The 26932-nt window shown below is 45.2% G+C and overlaps 1 long non-coding RNA gene across 1 annotated transcript in view; it reads left to right on the forward strand.

The window, feature by feature from the left end:
- Positions 1-26932, forward strand: part of LOC311150585 — a 70971-nt gene that overhangs the window by 28968 nt on the left and 15071 nt on the right. Inside the window, exon 2 of the long non-coding RNA XR_014615122.1 lies at positions 26610-26774. This is a non-coding gene — a long non-coding RNA (uncharacterized lncRNA). The remainder of the gene's footprint in view (positions 1-26609; positions 26775-26932) is intronic.

A 26932-nucleotide genomic window follows, 5' to 3' on the forward strand; every position in this document is an offset into this window, starting at 1 on the left:
GGCTCACAGAGGCTTCCTGTGTCTATACAGCAGGCTCACAGAGGCTTCCTGTGTCTATATGGCAGGCTCACAGAGGCTTCCTGTGTCTATACAGCAGGCTCACAGAGGCTTCCTGTGTCTATATGGCAGGCTCACAGAGGCTTCCTGTGTCTATACGGCAGGCTCACAGAGGCTCCCTGTGTCTATACAGCAGGCTCACAGAGGCTTCCTGTGTCTATACAGCAGGCTCACAGAGGCTTCCTGTGTCTATATGGCAGGCTCACAGAGGCTTCCTGTGTCTATACAGCAGGCTCACAGAGGCTTCCTGTGTCTATATGGCAGGCTCACAGAGGCTTCCTGTGTCTATACGCCAGGCTCACAGAGGCTTCCTGTGTCTATATGGCAGGCTCACAGAGGCTTCCTGTGTCTATACGCCAGGCTCACAGAGGCTTCCTGTGTCTATATGGCAGGCTCACAGAGGCTTCCTGTGTCTATACAGCAGGCTCACAGAGGCTTCCTGTGTCTATACGCCAGGCTCACAGAGGCTTCCTGTGTCTATACGGCAGGCTCACAGAGGCTTCCTGTGTCTATACGGCAGGCTCACAGAGGCTTCCTGTGTCTATATGGCAGGCTCACAGAGGCTTCCTGTGTCTATACGCCAGGGTCACAGAGGCTTCCTGTGTCTATATGGCAGGCTCACAGAGGCTTCCTGTGTCTATATGGCAGGCTCACAGAGGCTTCCTGTGTCTATATGGCAGGCTCACAGAGGCTTCCTGTGTCTACATGGCAGGCTCACAGAGGCTTCCTGTGTCTATATGGCAGGCTCACAGAGGCTTCCTGTGTCTATACGCCAGGCTCACAGAGGCTTCCTGTGTCTATACGCCAGGCTCACAGTAATACTGATGTAGGCTTCCTGTGTCTATATGGCAGGCTCACAGAGGCTTCCTGTGTCTATATGGCAGGCTCACAGAGGCTTCCTGTGTCTATATGGCAGGCTCACAGTAATACTGATGTAGGCTTCCTGTGTCTATACGCCAGGCTCACAGAGGCTTCCTGTGTCTATACGCCAGGCTCACAGAGGCTTCCTGTGTCTATACGCCAGGCTCACAGTAATACTGATGTAGGCTTCCTGTGTCTATATGGCAGGCTCACAGAGGCTTCCTGTTTCTATATGGCAGGCTCACAGAGGCTTCCTGTGTCTATACGCCAGGCTCACAGTAATACTGATGTAGGCTTCCTGTGTCTATACGCCAGGCTCACAGAGGCTTCCTGTGTCTATACGCCAGGCTCACAGAGGCTTCCTGTGTCTATACGCCAGGCTCACAGTAATACTGATGTAGGCTTCCTGTGTCTATACGCCAGGCTCACAGAGGCTTCCTGTGTCTATATGGCAGGCTCACAGTAATACTGATGTAGGCTTCCTGTGTCTATATGGCAGGCTCACAGAGGCTTCCTGTGTCTATATGGCAGGCTCACAGAGGCTTCCTGTGTCTATATGGCAGGCTCACAGAGGCTTCCTGTGTCTATATGGCAGGCTCACAGAGGCTTCCTGTGTCTATATGCCAGGCTCACAGTAATACTGATGTAGGCTTCCTGTGTCTATATGGCAGGCTCACAGAGGCTTCCTGTGTCTATATGGCAGGCTCACAGAGGCTTCCTGTGTCTATATGCCAGGCTCACAGTAATACTGATGTAGGCTTCCTGTGTCTATATGGCAGGCTCACAGAGGCTTCCTGTGTCTATATGGCAGGCTCACAGAGGCTTCCTGTGTCTATATGGCAGGCTCACAGAGGCTTCCTGTGTCTATATGCCAGGCTCACAGTAATACTGATGTAGGCTTCCTGTGTCTATATGGCAGGCTCACAGAGGCTTCCTGTGTCTATATGGCAGGCTCACAGAGGCTTCCTGTGTCTATATGGCAGGCTCACAGAGGCTTCCTGTGTCTATATGGCAGGCTCACAGTAATACTGATGTAGGCTTCCTGTGTCTATATGGCAGGCTCACAGAGGCTTCCTGTGTCTATACGCCAGGCTCACAGAGGCTTCCTGTGTCTATACGCCAGGCTCACAGTAATACTGATGTAGGCTTCCTGTGTCTATATGGCAGGCTCACAGAGGCTTCCTGTGTCTATATGGCAGGCTCACAGAGGCTTCCTGTGTCTATACGCCAGGCTCACAGTAATACTGATGTAGGCTTCCTGTGTCTATACGCCAGGCTCACAGAGGCTTCCTGTGTCTATACGCCAGGCTCACAGAGGCTTCCTGTGTCTATACGCCAGGCTCACAGAGGCTTCCTGTGTCTATATGGCAGGCTCACAGAGGCTTCCTGTGTCTATACGCCAGGCTCACAGAGGCTTCCTGTGTCTATACGCCAGGCTCACAGAGGCTTCCTGTGTCTATACGCCAGGCTCACAGTAATACTGAGGTAGGCTTCCTGTGTCTATATGGCAGGCTCACAGTAATACTGATGTAGGCTTCCTGTGTCTATATGGCAGGCTCACAGTAATACTGATGTAGGCTTCCTGTGTCTATATGGCAGGCTCACAGAGGCTTCCTGTGTCTATATGGCAGGCTCACAGAGGCTTCCTGTGTCTATATGGCAGGCTCACAGAGGCTTCCTGTGTCTATATGGCAGGCTCACAGTAATACTGATGTAGGCTTCCTGTGTCTATATGGCAGGCTCACAGAGGCTTCCTGTGTCTATACGCCAGGCTCACAGTAATACTGATGTAGGCTTCCTGTGTCTATATGGCAGGCTCACAGAGGCTTCCTGTGTCTATATGGCAGGCTCACAGAGGCTTCCTGTGTCTATACGCCAGGCTCACAGAGGCTTCCTGTGTCTATACGCCAGGCTCACATAGGCTTCCTGTGTCTATATGGCAGGCTCACAGAGGCTTCCTGTGTCTATATGGCAGGCTCACAGAGGCTTCCTGTGTCTATACGCCAGGCTCACAGAGGCTTCCTGTGTCTATACGCCAGGCTCACACAGGCTTCCTGTGTCTATACGCCAGGCTCACAGTAATACTGATGTAAACTCATTGTGGTTGTATTATGTAAACATGTTTGTGAGGTGATTATAGAGGGAGTGATCATCAGGGTGACAGTCTGGCAATGCTGGCCGCCAGGGAAACAGTCTTAGTGTCTAGCTCTGGGTCGTATTCATTAGTACACAGTACAAAATGATTTGCAACGGGAAAGAAACTCAAACAAGCATTTTTAGTAGTACCTCTCATTTTCATCTGTTTGGTGCCTAGTGAATGCGGACAACGTTTTCCCGGAGTTTCCTCATGGAGCCTTGTTTGACTGTAGTCAAGGTATCACGCTTCAGGAGAAGACCCAGATGCAGACAGTGTTGAAGTAACAAAAGTTTATTACAAAAACAGGGGGCAGGCAAACGACAGGTCAAGGGCAGGCAGAGGTCAGTAATCCAGATCAGAGTCCAAAAGGTACAGAACAGCAGGCAGTCTCAGGGTCAGGGCAGGCAGAATGGAAACAGGAGACAAAGGGCTGTGAGACATGGGTTTGCATCGATCATCCTTGAGATGTTTCTACAACTTGATTGGAGTCCACCTGTGGTAAATTCAATTGATTGGACATGATTTGGAAAGGCACACACCTGTCTATATAAGGTCCCACAATTGACAGTGCACGACAGAGCAAAAACCAAGTCATGGAATTGTCCGTAGAGCGCCGAGACAGTGTACCAAAACATTTCTGCAGCATTGAAGGTCCCCAAGAACACAGTGGCCTCCATCATTCTTAAATGGAAGAAGTTTGGAACCACCAAGACTCTTCCTAGAGCTGGCCGCCCGGCCAAACTGAGCAATCGGGGGAGAAGGGCCTTGGTCAGGGAGGTGACCAAGAACCCGATGGTCACTCTGACAGAGCTCCAGAGTTCCTCTGTGGAGATGGGAGAACGTTCCAGAAAGACAACCATCTCTGCAGCACTCCAGCAATCAGGCCTTTATGGTAGAGTGGCCAGACGGAAGCCACTCCTCAGTAAAAGGCACATGACACTAAGCACACAGCCAAGACAACGCAGGAGTGGCTTCGGGTCAAGTCTGTGAATGTCCTTGAGTGGCCCAGCCAGAGCCCGGACTTGAACCTGATCGAACATCTCTGGAGAGACTTGAAAATAGCTGTGCAGCGACGCTCTCCATCCAATCTGACAGAGCTTGAGAGGATCTGCAGAGAAGAATGGGAGAAACTCCCCAAATACAGGGGTGCCAAGCTTGTAGCGTCATACCCAAGAAGACTCGAGGCTGTGATCGCTGCCAAAGGTGCTTCAACAAAGTACTGAATAAAGGGTCTGAATACTTATGTAAATGTCATATTTCAGTTGTTTTATTTTTAATACATTTGCAAAAATGTCTAAAAACCTGTTTTTGCTTTGTCATTATGGGGTATTGTGTGTATGATGAGGGGAAAAAACAATTGAATCCATTTTAGAATAAGGCTGTAACATAATAAAATGTGGGAAAAGTATAGGGGTCTGAATACTTTCCGACTGCACTGTATATATCAGTGGATGCTCCTCAAAGGAGGAAGGAGAGGACCATCCTCCTCAGTGAATTTCATAAAAACAAAAATTATGAAACATTAAAAAAGTGATCACCAAATAATTGATTAAAACACACTGTTTTGCAATGAAGGTCTACAGTAGCCTCAACAGTACTCTCTGGTGTAACACCATGGTGTAGCCGGAGGACAGATAGTTTCCGTCCTCCTCAGGGTACATTGACTTCAATGGAGGCTCATGGTTCTCACCCGTTCCATAGACTTACACAGTAATTATGACAACTTCCGGAGGACATCCTCCAACCTATCAGAGCTCTTGCAGCATGAACTGACATGTTGTCCAACAAATCTGTAGAGACTACTACCATCCTCTGTAGAGACTACTACCATCCTCTGTAGAGACTGTACTACCATCCTCTGTAGAGACTACTACCATCCTCTGTAGAGACTACTACCATCCTCTGTAGAGACTACTACCATCCTCTGTAGAGACTGTACTACCATCCTCTGTAGAGACTACTACCATCCTCTGTAGAGACTACTACCATCCTCTGTAGAGACTACCACCATCCTCTGTAGAGACTGTACTACCATCCTCTGTAGAGACTACTACCATCCTCTGTAGAGACTACCACCATCCTCTGTAGAGACTACCACCATCCTCTGTAGAGACTGTACTACCATCCTCTGTAGAGACTACTACCATCCTCTGTAGAGACTACTACCATCCTCTGTAGAGACTACTACCATCCTCTGTAGAGACTACCACCATCCTCTGTAGAGACTGTACTACCATCCTCTGTAGAGACTACTATCATCCTCTGTGAGTAGATGGCTCTGCTCTTACAGTCAGTCAACCTCCCTCCCTGGTCACCAGCACCTTAGCAGCAACCCTAGCTAGTAGCACCTACGAGGCCTATTCTTTCTCCAAAAATAGACACTTTTTTTCAGGTGTGTTTTCAATTGCTTTAATTGTCTAATTTGACCTACTCCTGATGCGTGCTCATTTGCCAAATTTAGAATAATGGACTTAAATTGGTGGCACAAGTTGATAGGCACCCTATTCCCTATATAGTGCACTACTTTTGACCAGGGCCCATAGTGCACTAGAATAGGTCAAATTAGACAATTAAACCAATTTAAAACACTGTGTAAGGGACTAGTATGCTCTTAGAAAGAAAGGGTTCCAAAAGGGTTCTTCGGCTGTCCCAATAGCAGAACCCTTTTTGGTTCCAGGAAGAACCATTTTGGGTTCCATGTAGAACCCTCTGTGGAAAGGGTTCTACATGGAACCAACAAGGGTACTTCAAAGGGTTATCTTATGGGGACAGCTGAAGAACCCTTTTAGGTTCTAGATAGCACTATAAATAAGCCTATAAATAAGGACGTACAGACTCCTCCTTGTCCAGTTAATGTGCTGCTAGCCTATTTCACAAGCCTGAGGGCCTGTAGAGCCGCCACTCACTCGGGTATAGTACAGTTTTATTCTTCAGAAGACTATGTATGTCACTTTAAACCAGGGTGATGTGCAGTATATTGAATGGGATGCAGACCAAACAAGAGGCTCATAATGCTACTGAACAGTCAGTAGATATTCTACATTCTACCTGGTTTCACAGAAGTCCTCTGAAGTCCCCCTAAAAGTCTAAGCTAACATATGGAATTGTTTTAAGATGATCATACCATGGATCATTTAGCTATTTGATTTTTAATTTAAAAAGTTGAAAGGTGACCCAGGAAAGTATAATTAGCTTTCTGGCTTTGATTTCATGATTCATGCTCTTGCAGGTCGTCATACACAAAGGGTCGTCTCATCTTTTCTGTAAAGAGCTGCTATGCTGAGCTGTTATTGAAGTGAGTCCCACATGGCACCATATTCCCTATGTAGTGTACTACTTTTGACCAGGACCCATAGGGCTCTGAAATTTACCAGAAGCACATTACTGAAATACTCATCCAGCTGAGACGTTGCTCTCCATCTTGACCACTGGCCCTCCTCCACCTGGCCCTCCTCTGATATCATATCATTTGTATGGCTTCCACATTAAGACATATGATATCACCATGGCTCTGCCAGCCTAGCTTCCACATTAAGACATATGATATCACCATGGCTCTGCCAGCCTAGCTTCCACATTAAGACATATGATATCACCATGGCTCTGCCAGCCTAGCTTCCACATTAAGATATATGATATCACCATGGCTCTGCCAGCCTAGCTTCCACATTAAGACATATGATATCACCATGGCTCTGCCAGCCTAGCTTCCACATTAAGACATATGATATCACCATGGCTCTGCCAGCCTAGCTTCCACATTAAGACATATGATATCACCATGGCTCTGCCAGCCTAGCTTCCACATTAAGACATATGATATCACCATGGCTCTGCCAGCCTAGCTTCCACATTAAGACATATGATATCACCATGGTTCTGCCAGCCTAGCTTCCACATTAAGACATATGATATCACCATGGCTCTGCCAGCCTAGCTTCCACACAGAGACATATGATATCACCATGGCTCTGCCAGCCTAGCTTCCACACAAAGACATAAGATATCACCATGGTTCTGCCAGCCTAGCTTCCACATTAAGACATATGATATCACCATGACTCTGCCAGCCTAGCTTCCACATAAATACACACACTACATGACCAAAAGTATGTGGAAGCCTGCTCGTCAAACATCTCATTCCAAAGTCATGGGCATTAATATGGAGTTGGTCCCCCCTTTGCTGCTATAACAGCCTCCACTCTTCTGGGAAGGCTTTCCACTAGATGTTGGAACATTACTGCGGGGACTTGCATCCATTCAGCCACAAGAGCATTAGTGAGGTCGGGCACTGATGTTGGGCAATTAGGCCTGGCTCGCAGTCGGTGTTCAATGGGGTTGAGGCCAGGGCTCTGTGCAGGCCAGTCAAGTTCTTCCACACCGATCTTGACAAACCATTTCTGTATGGACCTCGCTTTGTGCACGGGGGCATTGTCATGCTGAAACAGGAAAGGGCCTTCCCCAAACTGTTGCCACAAAGTTGGATGCACAGAATCGTCTAGAATGTCATTGTATGCTGTAGCTTTAAGATTTCCCTTCACTGGAACTAAGGGGCCTAGCCCGAACCATGAAAACAGCCCCAGACCATTATTCCTCCTCCACCAAACTTTACAGTTGGCACTATGCATTGGGGCAGGTAGCATTCTCCTGGCATCCGCCAAACCCAGATTCGTCCGCCGGACTGCCAGATGGTGAAGCATGATTCATCACTACAGAGAACGCGTTTCCACTGCTCCAGAGTCCAATGGCGGCGACCTTTACACCACTCCAGCCGACGCTTGGCATTGCGCATGGTGATCTTAGGCTTGTGTGCGGCTGCTCGGCCATTGAAACCCATTTCATGAAGCTCTCGACGAACAGTTATTGTGCTGAAGTTGCTTCCAGAGGCAGTTTGGAACTCGGTAGTGAGTGTTACAACTGAGGACAGACGATTTTTGCGCACTACGCGCTTCAGCACTCGTCTGTCCCGTTCTGTGAGCTTGTGTGGCCTACCACTTCACGGTTGAGCCGTTGTTTCTCCTGGACGTTTCCACTTCACAATAACAGCTCTTACAGTTGACGGGGGCAGCTCTAGCAGGGCAGAAATTTCACAAACTGACTAGTTGGAAGGGTGGCATCCTATGATGGTGCCACGTTGAAAATCACTGAGCTCTTCAATAAGGCCATTCTACAGCAAATGTTTGTCTATGGAGATTGCATGGCTGTGTGGCTGAAATAGCCGAATCCACTAATTTGAAGGCGTGTCCACATACCTTTGTATATATAGTGTATCATATCATCATGGCTCTGCCAGCCTAGCTTCCATACAAAGACATATCATATCATATCATCATGGCTCTGCCAGCCTAGCTTCTACACAAAGACATATCATATAATATCATCATGGCTCTGCCAGCCTAGCTTCTACACAAAGACATATCATATCATCACGGCTCTGCCAGCCTAGCTTCTACACAAAGACATATCATATCATATCATCATGGCTCTGCCAGCCTAGCTTCCATACAAAGACATATCATATCATATCAATATGGCTCTGCCAGCCTAGCTTCTACACAAAGACATATCATATCATATCATCATGGCTCTGCCAGCCTAGCTTCCATACAAAGACATATCATATCATATCAATATGGCTCTGCCAGCCTAGCTTCTACACAAAGACATATCATATCATATCATCATGGCTCTGCCAGCCTAGCTTCCATACAAAGACATATCATATCATATCAATATGGCTCTGCCAGCCTAGCTTCCATACAAAGACATATCATATCATATCATCATGGCTCTGCCAGCCTAGCTTCTACACAAAGACATATCATATAATATCATCATGGCTCTGCCAGCCTAGCTTCTACACAAAGACATATCATATCATCACGGCTCTGCCAGCCTAGCTTCTACACAAAGACATATCATATCATATCATCATGGCTCTGCCAGCCTAGCTTCCATACAAAGACATATCATATCATATCAATATGGCTCTGCCAGCCTAGCTTCTACACAAAGACATATCATATCATATCATCATGGCTCTGCCAGCCTAGCTTCCATACAAAGACATATCATATCATATTAATATGGCTCTGCCAGCCTAGCTTCTACACAAAGACATATCATATCATCATGGCTCTGCCAGCCTAGCTTCTACACAAAGACATATCATATCATCATGGCTCTGCCAGCCTAGCATCTACACAAATACATATAATATCATATCATCATGGCTCTGCCAGCCTAGCTTCTACACAAATACTTATCATATCATATCATCATGGCTCTGCCAGCCTAGCTTCTACACAAAGACATATCATATCATCATGGCTCTGCCAGCCTAGCTTCTACACAAAGACATATCATATGATATCATCATGGCTCTGCCAGCCTAGCTTCCATACAAAGACATATCATATCATATCATCATGGCTCTGCCAGCCTAGCTTCTACACAAAGACATATCATATAATATCATCATGGCTCTGCCAGCCTAGCTTCTACACAAAGACATATCATATCATCACGGCTCTGCCAGCCTAGCTTCTACACAAAGACATATCATATCATATCATCATGGCTCTGCCAGCCTAGCTTCCATACAAAGACATATCATATCATATCAATATGGCTCTGCCAGCCTAGCTTCTACACAAAGACATATCATATCATATCATCATGGCTCTGCCAGCCTAGCTTCCATACAAAGACATATCATATCATATTAATATGGCTCTGCCAGCCTAGCTTCTACACAAAGACATATCATATCATCATGGCTCTGCCAGCCTAGCTTCTACACAAAGACATATCATATCATCATGGCTCTGCCAGCCTAGCATCTACACAAATACATATAATATCAAATCATCATGGCTCTGCCAGCCTAGCTTCTACACAAATACTTATCATATCATATCATCATGGCTCTGCCAGCCTAGCTTCTACACAAATACATATTTACATTTACATTTTAGTCATTTAGCAGATATCATATCATATCAATATGGCTCTGCCAGCCTAGCTTCTACACAAATACATATCATATCATATCATCATGGCTCTGCCAGCCTAGCTTCCATACAAAGACATATCATATCATATTAATATGGCTCTGCCAGCCTAGCTTCTACACAAAGACATATCATATCATCATGGCTCTGCCAGCCTAGCTTCTACACAAAGACATATCATATCATCATGGCTCTGCCAGCCTAGCATCTACACAAATACATATCATATCATATCATCATGGCTCTGCCAGCCTAGCTTCTACACAAATACATATCATATCATATCATCATGGCTCTGCCAGCCTAGCTTCTACACAAAGACATATTTACATTTACATTTTAGTCATTTAGCAGATATCATATCATATCAATATGGCTCTGCCAGCCTAGCTTCTACACAAATACATATCATATCATATCATCATGGCTCTGCCAGCCTAGCTTCTACACAAATACATATCATATCATATCATCATGGCTCTGCCAGCCTAGCTTCTACACAAAGACATATCATATCATATCATCATGGCTCTGCCAGCCTAGCTTCCATACAAAGACATATATCATATCATCATGGCTCTGCCAGCCTAGCTTCCACACAAAGACATATCATATCATATCATCATGGCTCTGCCAGCCTAGCTTCCATACAAAGACATATCATATCATATTAATATGGCTCTGCCAGCCTAGCTTCTACACAAAGACATATCATATCATCATGGCTCTGCCAGCCTAGCTTCTACACAAAGACATATCATATCATCATGGCTCTGCCAGCCTAGCTTCTACACAAAGACATATCATATCATCATGGCTCTGCCAGCCTAGCATCTACACAAATACATATCATATCATATCATCATGGCTCTGCCAGCCTAGCTTCTACACAAATACATATCATATCATATCATCATGGCTCTGCCAGCCTAGCTTCTACACAAAGACATATTTACATTTACATTTTAGTCATTTAGCAGATATCATATCATATCAATATGGCTCTGCCAGCCTAGCTTCTACACAAATACATATCATATCATATCATCATGGCTCTGCCAGCCTAGCTTCTACACAAATACATATCATATCATATCATCATGGCTCTGCCAGCCTAGCTTCTACACAAAGACATATCATATCATATCATCATGGCTCTGCCAGCCTAGCTTCCATACAAAGACATATCATATCATATCATCATGGCTCTGCCAGCCTAGCTTCCACACAAAAACATATCATATCATATCATCATGGCTCTGCCAGCCTAGCTTCCACACAAAGACATATCATATCATATCATCATGGCTCTGCCAGCCTAGCTTCTACACAAATACATATCATATCATATCATCATGGCTCTGCCAGCCTAGCTTCTACACAAATACATATCATATCATATCATCATGGCTCTGCCAGCCTAGCTTCTACACAAATACATATCATATCATATCATCATGGCTCTGCCAGCCTAGCTTCTACACAAATACATATCATATCATATCATCATGGCTCTGCCAGCCTAGCTTCTACACAAATACATATCATATCATATCATCATGGCTCTGCCAGCCTAGCTTCTACACAAATACATATCATATCATATCATCATGGCTCTGCCAGCCTAGCTTCTACACAAATACATATCATATCATATCATCATGGCTCTGCCAGCCTAGCTTCTACACAAATACATATCATATCATATCATCATGGCTCTGCCAGCCAAAGACAAGGGAATGACGCCACACCCTGCCTCCCAGCAGCAGGCTGTGGCTCAGTAATAGGATCCTCTACTATGAGCTAATAGAATTAGTGTAGTGTGCTGCTGGGCTCAGTCTGTCTCTCTGTGTTGCTATATCCCCCCACAATCCCCCCTGGGCCGCAGCTGCACCCGTGATTGTCTATGCCCACCCCAGCCCACCCCACCCCAATCCACCCTACCCCTCTGGCTGTAATCTAAACAGTGTGAGTATAGCACGGCACAGTGATACCATCCAGATAAGACATTTGATGACAGGTATCTTTCTCTCATACTACTAACCCTGTTAAGAAAAAAACAGACTACTGCGAAGATGAACACTTAAAAGCAGCAGGGAGCCGTCATATCACCTATGACCACATTTCTGTTAATTCCCAGATGATTCTAGGCTTCATGTTGAATGTGGCTGCCGTGAAGAATGTCCTTTGTATCAGTATGGTCCTGTCTGATGATGTATCAGTATGGTCCTGTCTGATGGTGTATCAATATGGTCCTGTCTGATGGTGTATCAGTATGGTCCTGTCTGATGGTGTATCAATATGGTCCTGTCTGATGGTGTATCAATATGGTCCTGTCTGATGATGTATCAATATGGTCATGTCTGATGGTGTATCAGTATGGTCCTGTCTGATGGTGTATTAGTATGGTAATGTCTGATGGTGTATCAATATGGTAATGTATGATGGTGTATCAGTATGGTCCTGTCTGGTGGTGTATCAGTATGGTCCTGTCTGATGGTGTATCAGCATGGTCCTGTCTCATGGTGTATCAGTATGGTCCTGTCTGATGGTGTATCAGTATGGTCCTGTCTGATGGTGTATCAGTATGGTCCTGTCTGATGGTGTATCAGTATGGTCCTGTCTGATGGTGTATCAATATGGTCCTGTCTGATGGTGTATCAGTATGGTCCTGTCTGATGGTGTATCAATATGGTCCTGTCTGATGATGTATCAATATGGTCATGTCTGATGGTGTATCAGTATGGTCCTGTCTGATGGTGTATTAGTATGGTAATGTCTGATGGTGTATCAATATGGTAATGTCTGATGGTGTATCAGTATGGTCCTGTCTGGTGGTGTATCAGTATGGTCCTGTCTGATGGTGTATCAGCATGGTCCTGTCTCATGGTGTATCAGTATGGTCCTGTCTGATGGTGTATCAGTATGGTCCTGTCTGATGGTGTATCAGTATGGTCCTGTCTGATGGTGTATCAGTATGGTCCTGTCTCATGGTGTATCAGTATGGTCCTGTCTCATGGTGTATCAGTATGGTCCTGTCTGATGGTTTATCAATATGGTCCTGTCTCATGGTGTATCAGTATGGTCCTGTCTCATGGTGTATCAGTATGGTCCTGTCTGATGGTGTATCAGTATGGTCCTGTCTCATGGTGTATCAGTATGGTCCTGTCTCATGGTGTATCAGTATGGTCCTGTCTCATGGTGTATCAGTATGGTCCTGTCTCATGGTGTATCAGTATGGTCCTGTCTCATGGTGTATCAGTATGGTCCTGTCTCATGGTGTATCAGTATGGTCCTGTCTGATGGTTTACCAATATGGTCCTGTCTCATGGTGTATCAGTATGGTCCTGTCTCATGGTGTATCAGTATGGTCCTGTCTCATGGTGTATCAGTATGGTCCTGTCTCATGGTGTATCAGTATGGTCCTGTCTGATGGTGTATCAGTATGGTCCTGTCTGATGGTGTATCAGTATGGTCCTGTCTGATGGTGTATCCGTATGGTCCTGTCTGATGGTGTATCCGTATGGTCCTGTCTGATGGTGTATCCGTATGGTCCTGTCTGATGGTGTATCAGTATGGTCCTGTCTGATGGTGTATCAGTATGGTCCTGTCTGATGGTGTATCAGTATGGTCCTGTCTGATGGTGTATCAGTATGGTCCTGTCTGATGGTGTATCAGTATGGTCCTGTCTGATGGTGTATCAGTATGGTCCTGTCTGATGGTGTATCAGTATGGTCCTGTCTGATGGTGTATCAGTATGGTCCTGTCTGATGGTGTATCAGTATGGTCCTGTCTGATGGTGTATCAGTATGGTCCTGTCTCATGGTGTATCAGTATGGTCCTGTCTGATGGTGTATCAGTATGGTCCTGTCTGATGGTGTATCAGTATGGTAGTACTCATCACTCCTTTCATGTTGGAAGGAAAACCCACAGTATTGCTCCTGCCAGCCCGACACATCATATTATCCCAGAGCTATTTCTCCTGGAGAGGACATCTAAAACTGACTAACTGCAGCCATGAGGAAAAATAATCATTTATTTATCACCCTGCAGAGAGAACATCTATATCACACGGCTGCAGTCACTGATTTACAGTATCGGTAGGGCACTTTGTTTTAACGGGGGACTGGTTGAATGACTTCCAGACTGGTTGAATGAACCGCTCCTGTACAGGGGCTCAAGGAGGCATCAGGAGGCGGGAACGTGGCGGGGCTTCTATGAGGAACAAGCCCCATTTTAAAATGCAGGAGGGTGTGTGTGTGTGTGTATGTGTTCGTGTGTGTGTGTGTGCGCTTGGAGGGATGAGGAGGTTGTTTAATAAGCAGTAACCGTAAGTTGTTTGTTCACAGGTGTCAGGTGCTGCAGACACAGTGCGTCTTCATTGCTCTGTGGTTAGAGGCATGTACCATACCTCACACATCCTACCACTGCTCTTCTCAGTTAGTTAGCTCTCTCTCTCAGTCATGCTAACCTGGCTCCAGCAGGCAGCTTACAGGAAAGCTAGTTCTATTTCTGGTAGTAGTGTTGTTGTTGCTGTTGTTGTCCAGCTGTGTTTCTTATTGAGCTGATTCAGTGTTTTCTGCCAGGGGGGGTAGACGATCATGTCATCATGCCCAGACCAGACCAGGGCTGCCTGGATCGATGTGGAGGTGGTGGAGGGAGGGAGGGAAGAATACTGTCTGGGGAAGAGAGAGAGTGAAAGATTGAACTTTAGTTTATTATCTATTTCACTTGCTTTGGAAATTTATACATAATGCCCTTTGAATTGGAGAGAGAGAGAGAGAGAGAGAGAGAGAGAGAGAGAGAGAGAGAGAGAGAGAGAGAGAGAGAGAGAGAGAGAGAGAGAGAGAGAGAGAGAGAGAGAGAGAGAGAGAGAGAGAGAGAGAGAGAGAGAGAGAGAGAGAGAGAGAGAGAGAGAGAGAGAGAGAGAACTGATGGCCTAACGACCATTCTGTCACTGACTGCCTCCTGACTATAGCAATAAGAGGAGCACTGCAATCATCCAGGCTCTATGGCCTATATAGAAAACCAACAAGGATAATATGGGTGAATTATAATAGATGAAATGTCATGCTTACACACACACACAGAGGTATATTCAAGAGACAGTTAATGCCAAAGTGTGTCTGATCAGTTCATTCTGACACTGGCTTCATCCTCACTTCCAGAAGGTCACAGTAACGATCTGCGTGTCATCTCATCTGTTTACACAAACACTGGAATTATCAATGCTGCCAAGTGAGTCAAAACAGTGAGGGGAGAGGGGAAAGAGAGAGGGGAAGTCATAGCCAAAACAAGAGAGCAACAGATTGATGGAGAGGGAGAAGGAGGGGGAGGGGGAGGGGGAGGGAGAGGGAGGGGGAGAGGGAGGGGAGAGAGGGAGGGGGGAGGGGGAGAAGGAGGGGGAGGGAGGGGGAGAGGGAGGGGAGAGGGAGGGGAGAGGGGGAGGGGGAGAAGGAGGGGGAGAGGGAGGGGGAGAGGGAGAAGGAGGGGGAGAGGGAGGGGGAGCTGGAGAGGGAGAGGGAGGGGGAGGGGGAGAGGGAGGGGGAGGGGAGAGGGAGGGGGAGGGGGAGAGGGGAAAAATAGTAACACAATAAAATAACAATAATGAGGGATACCGGTACTGAGTCAATGTGCGGGGGTACAGGTTAGTCGAGGTTATTGATTTAGGTAGGGGGCGTATGTGAAGAGTGTGAAGGAATGTGTGTGTGTGGCATCAATATGCGTGTGTGTGTGTGTGTGTGTGTGTGTGTGTGTGTAGGCTGTCTCCTGAGTGGCGCAGTGGTCTAAGGCACTGCATCGCAGTGCTAGCTGTGCCACTAGAGATCCTGGTTCAAATCCAGGCTCTGTCGCAGCCGGCCGCGACCGGGAGACTCATGGGCAGCGCACAAGTTCATTTAGCAGACAAGATTTGCTTAGAATTCCGTGGCATTATTTTATAGTATGAAGAATACAATTGAACAAAGCTGAATAAAATAGAAAGGATATTTTCTCCTAACAATTTGAGGGAGTGCGCATATGCGGCTATTCTGTGTTGAGCGGTTAACAAAGAAATAGGTACTCCTATATGTTTAATTTAGAGTTATTAATGTAACTTTAGTTGTTCTACAAACGGTGGGCTATATGTTTAGATTTTTTATATATTGTAAGGCTGCATGATGCGACTCTAATAATGATTTGAAAAAAGTTGCTTGAAAGGCATGAGCTCTGCTTTGTTTTTTGCGCAGGCTGTACACACTACATCAGCCACTCATTCGCAATTTGACAAGCACTTGATAATGCCTCGAATTTCAAGGCGGCATCCCCTTTGTGTGGCCGTAATGCATCCCAAAAAAATCCATGCCTTTTGTGGCCAGTGGCCGTTGTGCCCTTCTCCCTGAGTGCTGCGCGCTCCATCACGTGATCGGGTCTTTCTCACAGGCTACAAGTGAAGACAGACACATCGGGGACGCAACTATGCGCGTCCTTATCCAATTCCGAGGTGCACATTGAAGATACTGGAAGAACTGTCCACATTTACTTTTCGTCAGCCAACAAGATGAGTAGGGCTAACAAACAGCAAAATCACCAGCCCATGTCAATCTACTATCCCCCATAGTACAAAAGTCGACCTATTCTATTCTGTGCGAGAAATAAATATTCCAAACATAGTCTGGGACAGTTGTGGGATGCGATAGAACCAAAAATTAATATAACCACTAGCATCAAAAACCCTTTTTTACGCAATGTGGCTGACGCAACAGATCAGAACGTTTAGCTAAAAATGTTGATAAATTATTAGGCTATTTCTTCACATTTATAAGTGCAGCAATGCTCACATGGTAGTAGGCTATAAGCGCGGATGTTCCATTAGTGGAAAACATCATTATCAAAAGTGACCGCAAATGCAATTATGCATGTAATGCTTTTATTATAAAGGTGCATTTTTATGGTGAAAGTTATCTTCCCCAAACATGAAACTCACGCACTGCTTATGCATGCCAGTTAGGCTCTACACCCCTTGTAAAGCGGATTAATGTGCTTAATTTTAAGAAGTTATTTGGCAACTTTAGTTGTGAAACAAACCTTATCAAAACATATAGGCCTATGGACTAGGCTACATGAGGTGTGTGACTATGGTTAGAAAAAGTTGCAAAAAAAGGCATTGTTTCTTATGCTGGGCATCATTCACAAGTGATAATATATAGTTCACAAGTGATAGGCTAATATTGTCACCCATCAGACTATTCTTGATTTAATCTTGTCTTTACATATACTAAATAATATGTGTGAAATTTGTTTTGATTTAGAATGGACCATTATCATGCACCTGTCTCGAAACAGGGGCAGCGGGAAAAAATACATGTAATCTATGCACTTAAATAGCGAATGGAGGACGCTTTCCCCGTGGTTTATTTTCATGCCAGCCAGGTAGGCTATACTCCTGTTGTAAATATAAGCAATGTGCTTAATATTAGGAAAGTTGAGAAATAAATATTGTAGGCCTAGCCTATAGAAAGCTGATGGGATCTTACTCTTTTTAGTAGAGGCCATCACTCTGTTTTCTTGCGCAATTGCATAGCCTATTGAATTACATTTTACATTTTAGTCATTTAGCAGACGCTCTTATCCAGAGCGACTTACAGTTAGTGAATACATATATTATTATTTTTTTCATACTGGTCCCCCGTGGGAATCAAACCCACAACCCTGGCGTTGCAAACGCCATGCTCTATCAACTGAGCTACATCCCTGCCGGCCATTCCCTCCCCTACCCTGGACAACGCTAGGCCAATTGTGCGCTGCCCATGAGTCTTCCAGTCACGGCAGAGCCTGGATTCGAACCAGGATCTCTAGTGGCACAGCTAGCACTGCGATGCAGTGCCTTAGACCACTGCGCCACTCAGGAGAATTGTTGCACAACATGAGCTCATGGGCTCTCACGAAGTGTTTAAAAAAATGTAGGGGGTAGCTCAGCTTTAATATTTCAGATAGATTGTAACTTCCATCAATGTAATTGTCTGCATCACTTCCAATCCCCCATATGAAGTGTTTGATTCGATTTTCAAATACATTTGCATTGATGTCAGAGTGATTAGAGGGACAATAGAGTGCTGAGTACCAGGCAGTTAGCAAGTTTGGTAGGCTACTAATGGCCAGCAGCAGCATCAGAGCTTGGAGAAGCCTAATTACCGTGATTAAACGGTCACATGGAATTTGACTGCCTTCATGACTCGTGACCGCCGGTGTGGCGGTAATACAGCCACCGCAACAGCCCTATCCTGAGGGGGATTAGGCGTTGTCGTGCCCTCTTCACGACTGTCTTGGTGTGTCTGGACCATGATAGTTTGTTAGTGATGTGGACACCAAGGAACTTGAAGCTCTCGACCCGCTCCACCACAGCCCTGTCAATGTGAATGGGGGCGTGCTCGGCTCTCCTTTTCCTGTAGTCCACGATCCTTTGTCTTGGTCACGTTGAGGGAGAGGTTGTTATCCTGGCACCACACTGCCAGGTCTCTGACCTCCCTGTATGCTGTCTCATCGTCGTCTGTGATCAGGCCTACCACGTTGTGTCGTAGGCAAACTTAAAGATGGCGTTGGAGTCCAGTCTATCACCCATTCTCTAATGGAATGTCACAATGTGTGTCCCAAATGGCACCCTATTCACTACTTTTGACCAGGGTCCATAGGGAATAGAATTAGGTAGACACCCATAGTCCACACTCATCCTTAGTTTCAGAGCCTTTATTAAAGGTGCTGCTGTGCTGAATCAAATCAACCCGTTCTTCTTTTCTCCTCTCTTATCTGTCAATGGGTCTCTTTCTGTCTCTCTCTCTCTCTCTCTCTCTCTCTCTCTCTCTCTCTCTCTCTCTCTCTCTCTCTCTCTCTCTCTCTCTTCTCTCTCTCTCTCTCTCTCTCTCTCTCTCTCTCTCTCTCTCTCTCTCTCTCTCTCTCTCTCTCTCTCTCTCTCTCTCTCTCTCTCTCTCTCTCTCTCTCTCTCTCTCTCTCAACTTAATACATTGCATTCGGAAAGTATTCAGACCCCTTCCCTTTTTCCACATTTTGTTACGTTACAGCCTTATTCTAAAATTGATTAAATTGTTTTTTTCCCTCATCAATCTACACACAATACCCCATAATGACACATCAAAAACAGGTTAATTAAAAACTGAAATATGACATTTACATAAGTATTCAGACGCTTTACTCAGTACTTTGTTGTAGCACCTTTGGCAGCGATTACATCCTCAAATCTTCTTGGGTATGACGCTACAAGCTTAGAAATTGAGCCATCGGGTTCTTGGTCACCTCCCTGACCTAGGCCCTTCTCCCCCGATTGCTCAGTTTGGCCGGGCAGGCAGCTCGGTCTTGGTGGTTCCAAACTTCTTCCATTTAAGAATGATGGAGGCCATTGTGTTCTTGGGGACCTTCAATGCTGCAGAAATGTTTTGGTACCCTTCCCAGATCTGTGCCTCGACAAGCCTGTCTTGGAGCTCTACGGACAATTCCTTCGACCTCATGGCTTGGTTTTTGCTCTGACATGCACTGTCAACTGTGGGACCTTATATAGACAGGTGTGTGCCTTTCCAAATCATGTCCAATCAATTTAATTTACCACAGGTGGACTCCAATCAAGTTGTAGAAACATCTCAAGGATGATCAACGAAAACAGGATGCATCTGAGCTCAATTTAGAGTCTCATAGCAAAGGATATGAATACTTATGAAATAAAAACCTGTTTTCGCTTTGTCATTATGGGGTATTGTGTGTAGATTGATGAGGAAAAAATTGTATTTAATCCATTTTAAAATAAGGCTGTAACGTAACAAAATGTGGGAAAAGTGAAGGGGTCTGAATACTTTACGAATGCACTGTATACTTTATCAACATGGAAAGTATAACACTTCCATTGTCAAAGTAAACATATTAGAATGGTGGTCAAAGACAGGAATAGACTAGACTGTTGGTAAAGAAGCAATATTAATGATAGTGGTAATCATATCAACAGCAATTACAACACATAATAATAAAGAATAGGCTAATATGAAAAATCACTGTCTACTTCTCACTGGCTGTCCCTCACGTTGTGGCAGGAGGCCACGCATTTGGCTGCCAAAACACAGCATTTTGGTTTTTCACCAAGTATGTATTTAAGTTTATCTTCATAATTTACAGTAGGTTTTCAAACTCTTCGTATTGTTTTATAATGTTGGGGAAGAATGTATTTCTTATGTCACAATTTGACAGAAAATGCAGCTATCTCTTCCTGGGGGCAGAATGAGCACAGCCTGTCCTCTCTGGGTAACCAGGTTTGCCTTTGACGACCGGTCTGTATGGCCCACCTATCTCTCTCTCTCTCTCTCTCTCTCTCTCATTTAAATTCAGAATAGATCATAAACAAAAGTGAAATAAACAATAATAAATGAACAGTTAACATTACCCTCACAAAAGTTCCAAAGGAATAGAGACATTTCAAATGTCATATTATGTTTATATACAGTGTTGTAATGATGTGCAAATTAAATAAACATAAATATGGGTTGTATTTACAATAGTGTTTGCTCTTCACTGGTTGCCCTTTTCTTGTGGCAACAGGTCACAAATCTTGCTGCTGTGATTGCACACTGTGGTATTTCACCCAATAGATATGGGAGTTTATCAAAATTGGATTTGTTTTCGAGTTCTTTGTGGGTCTGTGTAATCTGAGGAAATATGTGTCTCTAATATGGTAATTGGCAGGAGGTTAGGAGGTGCAGCTCAGTTTCCACCTCATTTTGTGGGCAGTGTGCACATAGCCTGTCTTCTCTTGAGAGCCAGGTCTGCCTACGGCGGCCTTTCTCAATAGCAAGGCTATGCTCACTGAGTCTGTACATTGTCAAAGCTTTCCTTAAATTTGGGTCAGTCACTGTGGTCAGGTATTCTGCCACTGTGTACTCTCTGTTTAGGGCCAAATAGCATTCTAGTTTGCTCTGTTTTTTTGTTAATTCTTTCCAATGTGTCAAGCAATTCTCTTTTTGTTTTCTCATGATTTGGTTGGGTCTAATTGTGTTGCTGTCCTGGGGCTCTGTGGGGTCTGTTTGTGTTTGTGAACAGAGCACTAGGACCAGCTTGCTTAGGGGACTCTTTTCCAGGTAGGTGATGCTTTGTTATGGAAGGTTTGGGAATCGCTTCCTTTTAGGTGGATGTAGAATGTAACGGCTCTTTTCTGGATTTGGATAATTAGCGGGTATCGGCCTAATTATGCTCTGCAAGCATTATTTTGTGTTTTACGTTGTAAAAGGAGGATATTTTTGCAGAATTCTGCATGCATCTCAATTTGGTGTTTGTCCCATTTAGTAAATGATTGGTTGGTGAGCAGACCCCAGACCTCACAGCTATAAAGGGCAATGGGTTCTATAACTGATTCAAGTATTTTTAATACTAATTGGTATGTCAAATTTTACATTCCTTTTGATGGCATAGAAGGCCCATCTTGCCTTGTCTCTCAGATCGTTCTCAGCTTTGTGGAAGTTACCTGTGGCGCTGATGTTTAGGCCGAGGTAGGTATCGTTTTTTGTGTGCTCTAGGGTAACGGTGTCTAGATGGAATTTGTATTTGTGGTCCTGGCAACTGGACCTTTTTTGGAACACCATTATTTTTGTCTTACTAAGATTTACTGTCAGGGCCCAGGTCTGACAGAATCTGTGCAGAAGATCTAGGTGCTGCTGTAGGCCCTTCTTGGTTGGTGACAGAAGCACCAGATCATCAGCAAACAGTAGACATTTGACTTCAGATTATAGTAGGGTGAGGCCGGGTGCTGCAGACTGTTCTAGTGCCCTCACCAATTTGTTGATATATATGTTGAAGAGGGTGGGGCTTAAACTGCATCCCCGTCTCACCCCACGGCCCTGTGGAAAGAAATGTGTGTGTTTTTTTGTCAATTTTAACGCCACACTTCTTGTTTGTGTAAATTGATTTTATAATGTTGTATGTCTTTCCCCCAACACCGCTTTCCCATCAATTTGTATAGCAGACCCTCATGCTAAATTGAGTAAAAAAAGTGAGCACTCTCAGAGACTCTGAGTTGAGGTCAGTGATAAAGTAGTCTACAGTACTTTTTATTTTATTTATTTATTTCACCTTTATTTAACCAGGTAAGCCAGTTGAGCACAAGTTCTCATTTACAACTGCGACCTGGCCAAGATAAAGCAAAGCAGTGCGATAAAAACAACAACACAGAGTTACATATGGGGTAAAACAAAACATAAAGTCAAAAATACAACAGAAAATATATATACAGTGTGTGCAAATGTAGCAAGTTATGGAGGTAAGGCAATAAATAGGCCATATTGCAAAATAATTACAATTAGTATTAACACTGGAATGATAGATGTGCAAGAGATGATGTGCAAATAGAGATACTGGGGTGCAAATGAGCAAAATAAATAACAATATGGGGATGAGGTAGTTGGGTGGGCTAATTTCAGATGGGCTGTGTACAGGTGCAGTGATCGGTAAGGTGCTCTGACAACTGATGCTTAAAGTTAGTGAGGGAGATAAGAGTCTACAGCTTCAGAGATTTCTGCAGTTCGTTCCAGTCATTGGCAGCAGAGAACTGGAAGGAATGGCGGCCAAAGGAGGTGTTGGCTTTGGGGATGACCAGTGAGATATACATTTTACATTTTAGTCATTTAGCAGACGCTCTTATCCAGAGCGACTTACAGGAGCAATTAGGGTTAAGTGCCTTGCTTAAGGGCACATCGACAGATTTTTCACCTAGTCGGCTCGGGGATTAGAACCAGCGACCTTTTGGTTACTGGCACAACGCTCTTACCCACTAAGCTACCTGCTGGAGCGCAGACTACGGGTGGGTGTTGCTATGGTGACCAATGAGCTAAGATAAGGCAGGGATTTGCCTAGCAGTGATTTATAGATGGCCTGGAGCCAGTGGGTTTGGCGACGAACATGTAGTGAGGACCAGCCAACAAGAGCGTACAGGTCACAGTGGTGGGTAGTATATGGGGCTTTGGTGACAAAACGGATGGCACTGTGATAGACTACATCCAATTTGCTGAGTAGAGTGTTGGAGGCTATTTTGTAAATGACATCGCCGAAGTCAAGGATCGGTAGGATAGTCAGTTTTACGAGGGCATGTTTGGCAGCATGAGTGAAGGAGGCTTTGTTGCGAAATAGGAAGCCGATTCTAGATTTAACTTTGGATTGGAGATTCTTAATGTGAGTCTGGAAGGAGAGTTTACAGTCTAACCAGACATCTAGGTATTTGTAGTTGTCCACATACTCTAGGTCAGACCCGTCGAGAGTGGTGATTCTAGTCGGGTGGGCGGGTGCCAGCAGCGTTTGATTGAAGAGCATGCATTTAGTTTTACTAGTGTTTAAGAGCAGTTGGAGGCTACGGAAGGAGTGTTGTATGGCATTGAAGCTCGTTTGGAGGTTTGTTAACACAGTGTCCAATGAAGGGCCAGATGTATACAAAATGGTGTCATCTGCGTAGAGGTGGATCTGAGAATCACCAGCAGCAAGAGCGACATCATTGATATACACAGAGAAAAGAGTCGGCCCGAGAATTGAACCCTGTGGCACCCCCACAGAGACTGCCATAGGTCCAGACAACAGGCCCTCCGATTTGACACATTGAACTCTATCTGAGAAGTAGTTGGTGAAGTACTACTGCCAAGAGATGAGCTATAAGTGTACATACCGTGTCCCTTCGAAGCCTACCATTGACTATGTACATACCCAGCATGCGATAGAGCTGCAGGAGTTGTTTCCTGTTTTTGTTGGTTATGTTTTCGTAGTTGTGTCTATGGGGGCATATGGGGGAGGGAATGCTGTCACCTCCAGGTAGGTGTTTGTCCCCCTGTGTGCTGAGGGTGTCATGTTATTGTCCAGTTCTGGCATTTAGGTCGCCATAGACTAGTACATGTCCCTCTGCCTGGAAATTATTGATCTCCCCCTTCTAGGATGGAGAAGCTGTCTTCATTAAAGTATGGGGATTCTAGTGGGAGGATATAGGTAGCACATAGGAGGGCATTTTTCTCTGTTGAGATCATTTCATTTTGAATTTCTAGCCAAATGTAAAATATTCTTATTTTGACTAATTTAATAGAGTGAGTTATGTCTGCTCTATACCAAATTAGCATACCCCCTAAGTCCCTTCCCTGTTTTACTTCTGGTAGTTTGGTGGATGGGACTACCAGCTCTCTGTAACCTAGAGGGCAACCAGTGGGTCCATCTTCTCTATACCATGTTTCTTGTAGGATGACAATGTCTGTATTTCTGATTTCTTTGATGAAGTCCAGGTTCCTGCTCTTTCGGCCAATGGCCGATGACCTCAGGCCTTGGATATTCCAGAATGAGGAAATGAAAGCTTTGTGTCCAATGTTGTTAGTCGTGTGGTTTGGCCTCAGACCAGTAAGTGTGAGCAGAGCCTGCTAAGCATCTGGTACATGCCATTGGCTTGGGCTAGTGTAAGAGTGGAGGTTGGGCCTGTTTGCCTGCTCACGGCCAGGGTGTGCTGTCTGTCTGTCTGTCTCTCTCTCTCTCTCGTCAATGGGGCTGTGTAAACGCTGGAACACAGGTCTCAGGGTTCACCACTTGAGAAAATTCCATTCAAGATAGCTAGCAGTGTTATTATAGATACTAGTCCTAAGCAGAGCTTTAAACATGTTTTAGAGGGTAAAGGTTACACTCTTTTATTGTTGTGTTTGGAATGATTTTAGCCTTTTCCATTAAGTTTTCACTCGCTCTGTTGTCACTTAAAATGTTGTATCTGTTTTTGTCCTCTTAACAATTCCAACACACCTACATGTAGTGATTCTCTTATCCTTCTACTAAGTACTTCAAATGGAACGTTAGATATCTGCAACAACAATGCAACAGTGACTAAACTGTAAGCCCAGGCACTCAACTATCATAAGATTTCCTCTATGTCTCACTGACCTAGCATCCAGGGGGTGTACTTCAAGCTACCTCACTACAGAAACAGGAGTCGTCCTGTCTAGGGGGTGTACTTGTACATCAAGCTACCTCACTACAGAAACAGGAGTCGTCCTGTCTAGGGGGTGTACTTGTACATCAAGCTACCTCACTACAGAAACAGGAGCCGTCCTGTCTAGGGGTGTACTTGTACTTCAAGCTACCTCACTACAGAAACAGGAGCCGTCCTGTCTAGGGGTGTACTTGTACTTCAAGCTACCTCACTACAGAAACAGGAGCCGTCCTGTCTAGGGGTGTACTTGTACATCAAGCTACCTCACTACAGAAACAGGAGCCGTCCTGTCCAGGTGGTGTACTTGTACTTCAAGCTACCTCACTACAGAAACAGGAGCTGTCCTGTCTAGGGGTGTACTTGTACTTCAAGCTGCCTCACTACAGAAACAGGAGCCGTCCTGTCTAGGGGTGTACTTGTACTTCAAGCTACCTCACTACAGAAACAGGAGCCATCCTGTCTAGGGGTGTACTTGTACTTCAAGCTACCTCACTACAGAAACAGGAGCTGTCCTGTGTAGGGGTGTACTTGTACCTCAAGCTGTCTCACTACAGAAACAGGAGCCGTCCTGTTCAGGGGGTGTACTTGTACTTCAAGCTACCTCACTACAGAAACAGAAGCCGTCCTGTCTAGGGGTGTACTTGTACATCAAGCTACCTCACTACAGAAACAGGAGCTGTCCTGTCCAGGGGGTGTACTTGTACTTCAAGCTACCTCACTACAGAAACAGGAGTCGTCCTGTCTAGGGGTTGTACTTGTACATCAAGCTACCTCACTACAGAAACAGGAGTCGTCCTGTCTAGGGTGTGTACTTGTACATCAAGCTACCTCACTACAGAAACAGGAGCCGTCCTGTCCAGGTGGTGTACTTGTACTTCAAGCTACCTCACTACAGAAACAGGAGCCGTCCTGTCTAGGGGTGTACTTGTACTTCAAGCTGCCTCACTACAGAAACAGGAGCCGTCCTGTCTAGGGGTGTACTTGTACTTCAAGCTACCTCACTACAGAAACAGGAGCCATCCTGTCTAGGGGTGTACTTGTACTTCAAGCTACCTCACTACAGAAACAGGAGCTGTCCTGTGTAGGGGTGTACTTGTACCTCAAGCTGTCTCACTACAGAAACAGGAGCCGTCCTGTTCAGGGGGTGTACTTGTACTTCAAGCTACCTCACTACAGAAACAGGAGCCGTCCTGTCTAGGGGTGTACTTGTACATCAAGCTACCTCACTACAGAAACAGGAGCTGTCCTGTCCAGGGGGTGTACTTGTACTTCAAGCTGCCTCACTACAGAAACAGGAGCCGTCCTGTCTAGGGGTGTACTTGTACCTCAAGCTGTCTCACTACAGAAACAGGAGCCATCCTGTTCAGGGGGTGTACTTGTACTTCAAGCTACCTCACTACAGAAACAGGAACCGTCCTGTCTAGGGGTGTATTTGTACTTCAAACTACCTCACTACAGAAACAGGAGATATACTCCTGCTCTAGGGGCTGTTTTGACTCATACAAGGCGTAGCCTACTAACTTCTTACTCATTGACTGTTTGTCTTCTCGCTCTCTCTCTTGTCTCTTTGCAGTAACGAATTCCAACAATGTTGTGGAGGCCCAGTCCGACTCTGATGACGAGGACAAGCTACACATAGTGGAGGAAGACCCTGATGGAGACAGCACCGTGCCAGAAGACACCTCAGCAGTATTACCCCAGAACGGGACAGAGACGCACCAAGACACCTGGGATGGAGGTAAAACGCTAGACCATACGATACAGAACATACAGAAGAACTCTCTCATTCTCTCTCTCTTTGTCTCTCTTTCTCTCTTTGTCTCGCTCTCTCTCTCTCTTTCCCTGTCGCTCTCTCTCTCACCACATACAGAACATTTATATTGACATTTTAGTCAT

Source organism: Coregonus lavaretus (assembly GCF_964263955.1).
Source record: "Coregonus lavaretus genome assembly, chromosome: 23".
In the NCBI taxonomy this organism is placed as follows: Eukaryota; Metazoa; Chordata; class Actinopteri; order Salmoniformes; family Salmonidae; genus Coregonus; species Coregonus lavaretus.